At 41.5% G+C, this 6,789-nt stretch overlaps 1 long non-coding RNA gene across 1 annotated transcript in view; it reads left to right on the forward strand.

Annotated features, from left to right (window-relative positions):
• The window catches only part of LOC109299789, a 34,302-nt gene extending 27,584 nt beyond the window's left edge, over positions 1 to 6,718 (forward strand). Inside the window, exons 2-3 of the long non-coding RNA XR_002097999.1 lie at positions 1,977 to 2,120; positions 6,519 to 6,718. This is a non-coding gene — a long non-coding RNA (uncharacterized LOC109299789). The remainder of the gene's footprint in view (positions 1 to 1,976; positions 2,121 to 6,518) is intronic.
• Positions 6,719 to 6,789: the final 71 nt, after the last annotated feature.

Here is a 6,789-nt window from a genome sequence, read left to right on the forward strand (position 1 = left end):
TTGCACCCACCGGGAGCAGTCTGCTGGAACTCTTACTCTGCTATGAGCTCTGAGCTCACTTGTATGGGGTCTGCCCAGAGTCCCTGCTTTTAAACACTACCAGAGCTTGGTGCTCTTTGCTCTTCCCTCCCTTCTCCCCTCTCCCCACTGCTGAATTCAGCCTCAAGCAAAGGGGGAGATGGGATGACCAGTGGCAGCATGGAGCTTCCTGAGCTGAGTGAAAGCAAGGGCTGCACATTGTGGGACATTTCTCCCCTCCTTTCCCCTGTTTCTGAATTCAGTGGGAGGGGAGAGTGAAGAGCAACAGGCTCCAGAGCTGTTTGAAAGCAAGGAACTCTGGGCAGAGCCTGTGCTGACCAGTAGCAAACTTATTAGAGCTCACATCACATCATACAAAGCTCCCAGCAGGAGCTGCACTGAAGTGCCTGTGAGCTCCAAGAGCTGACTGCATATATGGAGCTCAATAGTGACTCATTCAAGACTATTGAGACATGCTGGAAGTAGTTCAATTTATTTCTTGGATAGAAGTATGATGTAACTCCAGGATTGGATTGGAAGGATTCCTGGTTGAAAAGTCTAGTCCCATAGGGAAATCATAAGTCAAAATGCACAGCCTTGAGCGGAAGTAGTGTTTAGGGAACAAGGGGCTTGTTTATATGTTTTGCATTCTGGTGTTCTTCATTACTTAATCAGGGATGGTTCTGGCAAAAGCAGTGCATCCACTCTGCCTTGTTATTCCATGTTCAGTGGTTTGTCATAGAATCATAAAAAATGAGGGTTGGCTGGGACCTCAGCAGGTCATCTAGTCCAATTCCCTGCTCAAAGCAGGACCAGCCCAAATTAGATCATTACAGACAAGGTTTTGTCTAGCCAGGTCCTTTGACTTACTGTGCCTACACCACTCATGGGACAGACATGCTTCAAGCTGTGCAATGTTCCATTTTTAAACCACTGCCAGAATGGGAAACATGCCCAGACATCTATGTAGAACTTGTCCCCCAAACTTTTAGTGCTGGCACACTTGCAGTAGAGGCACATCACCATTATTTGCTTTGTACCCCTCATTATTGGTCAGTAAGGTGTGGACATTCCTTCACTAATTGGGGCAAAATCTACATCTCTAATATGGAGAATATCCATAAATAAAAGTTCATTTAGCTTTAGGAATTATTGGTCTGCTCTTAGTAGGGAGTGCACAAGAGATCATCAGTTTGTGGACAGATGTTGAGCTGCTAGTAATACATGTGTAACCTAAAAGGTGCATTCCTAAAGATAAAGAATAAACTTGTGGTTAAGGCACTGAACTGAGATTTCAACTACCTGGGTCCAGTTCTTCAGTTTCCATTGCAGATTTCTTATGTGGCCTTAGCCAACATCCTGCACCTTCCCTTCCGTCAGTGGGGGGGGGAAGAGAAGTGGCATGTAGTGCAGGAGAAGCAGCCAGAGATTCATTGCTCCTGGAGATGTTGGCTTGCCACCTTTTTTTGCCTTTGCAAACTGGTACTTTTTTGGTTGCTCGACATGTTAGCTGCAAAAAAACTGGAGATGACCTCTTTCCCAGCAGCGAACCTCAAGTTGCTGCTCTTGTTCCTCTGCAGCTGCTCAGGTCTTCCCATTGCCGGAGCTGGAGCCAGAGCCAGAGCAAGCTCCAGATCAGGGGAGGTTCAGGGTGGGGGCAGTGTCATATTGCCCAATGCACAGTACTGCCCAAGTCTTTTTAGACTGTAAACTCTTCAGGCTAGCAGATATTTTTTATTTATTATACCTAATACAGTAGGACCCGAGTTTCAGTTGTGGGACTCTACTCATGATTGTTATACAAACAGTATGACACTAAAAAGGAATGGGAAAAGAGAGATGGTTTTAAAACAGTAAAGAATAATTGAAAATTGGGGGACTACACAAATGCTGTGTGGACAGCAGCCTTCCATTTCATTTCCTTACAGACTTTTGTTGTTGTTGTTTTGATTTGACAGATGACATACTCCTAAAGTATGAAACAGAAGAGGAAGAGCACAAATATGACTATGTGGATGAAAACTTAATTGAAAACATCAGAAAAAAATTCCAGGAAGGCACATTGCATGATAGAACATACATCCCAAAGAAGAAAAGGGGAGGTGAGTATGTCCTATGGTGACTTACACATGTACACAGATGCAGCATAACATGCCATAGGTTTGATAGGAATCATCATTGGTCATGAAGCTGAGACTCTCTACCTCAGTAGTTTCAGAACAACTCAGGGAGAGCAGAGCTGCGGCCAGTACTACGATGTGTGACTTGCTGTCTCTGTTAAAAATTACAGCTTTGTAAACAGACACCATCTAATGCATAATTGAACATTGACTTTTATTAACTAACTTTTACAAACAGTAGGACTATTTTATGTTCCCACACCAGTAGTTCTCATCCTTTTTAGATTTAGGGTACTTCTCCATAACTATTTTGAATTTGGTGGCACTCATGACAAACTAGTGTCCTTCAGCAATATGAAGGAGACTTAAACTGAGAGTCAATGGGTGCCTATACATGTACTCAGAGGCAGGGAGGGCATTTTAATTTTAAATATTAAATACATTTAGAGTTGTTCCTGGAGAACTGCTCTAATTAAAACACCACAGTGTCACATGTATTAAGCCCCTGTGTGTTTAAAAATGGCCGTTGGACACATTAACCACATTAAAGCTTATTTGATGAGCTTTAGTTAAAGCACCCCATAAGCCATTTTTAAACTCTCAAGGCCTTACATGCGACACTGTGGTGATGCTAACGCATTCTAATTAGAATGTGGTGCAGATCCGATGCATTCTAATTAGAATTCTAATTCTAATGTGTCAGAGCACATGTATACGTACCCAATGAAACTCAGGGAGGCACAGTTTTAGTTACCCCAAACCATCAGTTCCACCTAGGCACAAGTAGTATATATACCTAGAAGTGAGTGAATTGTTTCTGGTACAATGGTTTCTTACCAAAATCTGCATAGCCATATTAACTCAAGCATTTAATGAAGTTGGGTTGCCTCAGCCAAACTGTCTTTGTCAAAAAAGTTAAACAGAAAAAAATGTGGCCAAAAAATGTTTGTTTCAACATTTTCAAAACAAAACCTTTAGATTTGAAGGGATGATGTGTTTAAAAATTAACTTCAATTTCTTAAAAAAGACACAAAGTGTTTCTGTTTGGGTTGAGCCAAACATTACATTCAATCCAAAGTGAAAGTTTATTTGATTTTTCAGGATTGACAGCGAACCAAAAAAATCAGTTATTTGCTCTGCCCTACTTCTGTCATTAATTTGAGGTGGAGCTGGATTCAACTGTGGTGAAATAGGAGACAGACCTCCTAAACTTCTCTATCTTCTAATACCATTTCTTGTTTTCTGGCTTTCCCTCCTGGTTTCTCTTTCATGCAGTTTTCTCTTAAGCCAATACAAAATGCAAGGACTAATTTTTTTTTATTGAGAACTCTTAGGGATAGAACTTTTCCTTTTATCCATGTGCCTGGAGATCTGATAGGCTGAGCAGCAGTTATTATATTCCTCACTATAACTGGTAATAAAACGTTCTGGTTTGTTCCAGTTCCTATAGCTATATATGGGGTAGATGTCTGAAGGTATCTACCCCCTTACTGGCAGTGGATATATGGGCTGCAAATGAATCCTGCATTTCCTATCCTCATGCCTATGGCTGGTTTTCATAGTACCAAATCCTCTTTTCTCTCTCTTCCATCATTGTAGCTTTCTGTGACCCCTGTGCCTGTGCTGTGATAGTCTCACATGACATGGGAGAAGAGGAGCTTGGAGGTAGTGAGTGCAGACAGCTTGGAGTCAGCTATGTGCTGAACAGAAGACTGGGGAAGAAGGGTCATAAAAAGTATGAGAGACTGGAGATAAGACTGTAGACAAAATGTACAGTACCCTGCTAGCCAGAACTGTGTTCAGTAATGATTTTGGCAAACATGGATGTACTGTCCTATAGACAGGGCCTAAGAAGGCATTGTAGAGTAAATTAAACTTGCCAGTTAAAAAGGAAAAAAAAAGGACCTTGGCTTTTCACCTACAGGTATCCAGACAGAATGTTCCTTCAAGAGAGAACATGAGCCTGAGGGCACAGCCTCTAATTATATCATTTACTGTTGAGACATCAGCTCTTTTAAGTCTTTATTCACCTGCCCTTTAAACTCCTTGTCAACACAGAAAGGGTTGCACTTTATTAGTCATCTGGTTTGATGGCTTTAGCAAAAGCATGAAAGAGAAGACCTTTGCTGTCTCTAAGGAGATCTCTGTCAGAGCTTCAGATTATGAAATAGACCCATAAATTATCTTCTTCCATGGATGACAAGAGTAGCCCACCCTGTTGAAGATCATTAGATAGCCTAAGAATGTGTAACTCTCCTAGTTGGTTGAGTCTCCTCTTGACCTTCAGAAATCTTTCAGCAGGCTTTTATTTAGCATCTACAATTTCTTCTAAGCTTCTGCATGTGCAAGTCAGCATGTGTGCATGCAGGAAAATATGTATTTGATTTATATATGAAGATTTATGGTTTGTGTGTTAAAAAAAAAAAAAGTTTCCATTAATTCTAGTTATAAGGGGCTGTTCTTAACATATGCCCCTTGAAGTTGTGCCACTGGGCTACTGGAACTACAAGTGAATTAGTTATGTGAGCCTTTATCAAAAAGATGATTAAGTGAAAGATATACAGGAAACAATGGTATTCCTTTCTGCCAAATGTTTAATTTCTTATTACTGTAGTTATACCATAAGATCCCTTTCCCATTACTTATCTCCCACTCACCCTTTCAGGACTAAGTGTCATTCATTAATCTCTTCCTTTGTTTTTTAAAGGTTATTTACACTATCCATATCCAAGTGAAATTCATAAATACAAATCACATACCAGCACATCTGTTATAAAATACTTAGGCACTCAAATAGAAGTAAAGCATTGCAATTTAGCCCAGGTTTCAGCTTCAACCCTCAAAGGAAAACAGATTTTAAATCTGTATTTATTTTTGTTTATATTTCAGTAGCTCCTTGATAACTCTCATCAAGATCAGAGCCCTGCACAAACATATCATAAGAGCCTCTGCCCTATAGAGCTTACAACCTAAGTAAGCAAGATAAATGAAGAGAAAAAGAGGCAAAGTGATTTGCCCAAGGTTACTGCTATGCTAATTTCAATGCAGTAAAGGTCTCCAGAGACAGTCTCTAGTATTAACATGACCTTCTCCCTGTACTCCACTAAACAATTAAATGAGATTCAGGATTCTAAGTACAGGGACTTCAGCTGGCAACAGCCCCCACTAAAAATCTTTTAAGCTTTTTAGTAAAGGTCCAGGAAAAGAAGGAAAAGGCAGTGAAACCATTTGTAATCTAAAGTGCAGCTCAAATTTTTGGGAAATATAATACCTTTTTCTACATTGAGGTATTATAAGGAAACCCCTCTGTCAGTCTCTCTTAAATATTTTTATGCATGGTATTAGCTGTCCATTTTGGTGGGAAAGAGGACATTAACTAAGAACTGGACCTGTTGTCATTGCTCTTAGTCTCATCCTGGTTCCTTGAAAGAAAATAGACACTAGCACACATACGCACCCACAAGCAGACAAGGGAAGCAAAAAAACAGTAATGAGAAAAAAATGCAGCATCTGTCTCTTACTTTTAACCTCACTGCTGCAGAAGGGTAGGCATAGATGGCATCCTTATTGGCGTTCTGTGCTGCGGGAGGGGAGGACACAGCTTGGTTGGAAAAACACTGGGTGTAGTAGATGCTGTTGTATAAGCAAGAAGTATTGTTGTTGGTCAAGCTTATTCCATTTGTTGAACTGACTTAAGCTGAACTTGCAAATGAACTGTTGTGCTGATACAAGGTGCAGCACCACAGGGTGGAAAGAGTGACCAGCACAGTTCTACCAACATTTCTGCCTTATAGACAAGCTCTGGTGTACAAGAGCTCCTTTTCCTGGCAGCTGCAATTAATGCCATAACTAAGGGTGGGCAATGGAGGCACAAGCCCCAGGTGCTGAGTAAGAGCCAAGCATAGGGGATGTGCTGGAATCGAAGTAATTCTGCTGCTAGTCCAGCAGCTACAGCCTTGGGCCATATGGAGAGGAGCTAGGAATTAGGTAGTGATGTCAAAGAGGCTCTCAAGTCCTGGCAGGTAAGTTCTGCGGGGGGAAAGAGGCAGAGGGTCAAGACGGGGGGGAGGTCATCCCACCACAGAATTAGGGGTTGTATTCCTCCACTCAGCATGCCATTCTGTGGCACCTTTGGGGAGCAGGTGAGAGATTTAACTCCTTAGCTAGGGGACCCCTTCTGCCAGATAGATGTCAGGATCCAAGAGCTGCTCTGGCTCCACCCTGGTCGTCTTCTCTTCTCTGTGGAGATCCCCTGGGTCCTGGACACTATCTGGAGCCTCAGGTTGCCCCGGACAGCAAAGGAGCTTGCTAAGCCTCTGATGGTTGTAATCCAAATGTAAAAGCTTCTAGTTTCATTGTCATTCTTTTGTTTGCTTGCAGAAAAACCTGAATAATACTGAAGTTCACCAGACATGACTGCAAATCTGCATGCGTCATACAGAGAGACCATCCATAGCTACAAGAAAAGTCAACTCATGAATGAAAAAGTGTTCTTTTCTGTCTCATGAAGATCATTTGAGCCCATAATTACATATATATATATATGTATGTGTATGGGGGGGTGCACACGCGCGCACACACATGTGAAATGGGCCGTATTTGATTTGGATTTAGATTCAGATTTGGCCCAAATCAGGGACAGTGATTTGAT

This window comes from Gavialis gangeticus, unplaced genomic scaffold (genome assembly GCF_001723915.1).
Source record: "Gavialis gangeticus isolate Ggan-Ray unplaced genomic scaffold, GavGan_comp1, whole genome shotgun sequence".
In the NCBI taxonomy this organism is placed as follows: domain Eukaryota; kingdom Metazoa; phylum Chordata; order Crocodylia; family Gavialidae; genus Gavialis; species Gavialis gangeticus.